This window comes from Morus notabilis, unplaced genomic scaffold (assembly GCF_000414095.1).
Source record: "Morus notabilis unplaced genomic scaffold, ASM41409v2 Scaffold1182, whole genome shotgun sequence".
Lineage (NCBI taxonomy): Eukaryota > Viridiplantae > Streptophyta > Magnoliopsida > Rosales > Moraceae > Morus > Morus notabilis.
In genome coordinates, this window is record NW_010363863.1 from 64,657 (window position 1) to 64,962 (window position 306).

The following is a 306-nucleotide window of genomic DNA, read 5'->3' on the forward strand; positions in this document are numbered from 1 at the left end:
GCGCCATTGCCCACTTTCATCGTGTAGTCCCCATCGGCTAACTCGGTGTAAGAACTAAAACTCTGCAAAGAAAAACAAACATGATTAGTTGCTCCCGAATCAATTATCCAGACCGAGGTATCACCCTCTACTAAACAAGCTTCAAGGACTAGTAAATCTGATTTACCTTGTTCCTTTTTCTTTTTCAGCTCCTCGAGATACTTGTGACAGTTTCTCTTCCAGTGCCCTTCGCCATTGCAGTGGAAACACTTTCCTTTAGGTTTCTGGATGGGGCCTTTAGCCTTCTTGGGTCTCTTGTTCTTTCCT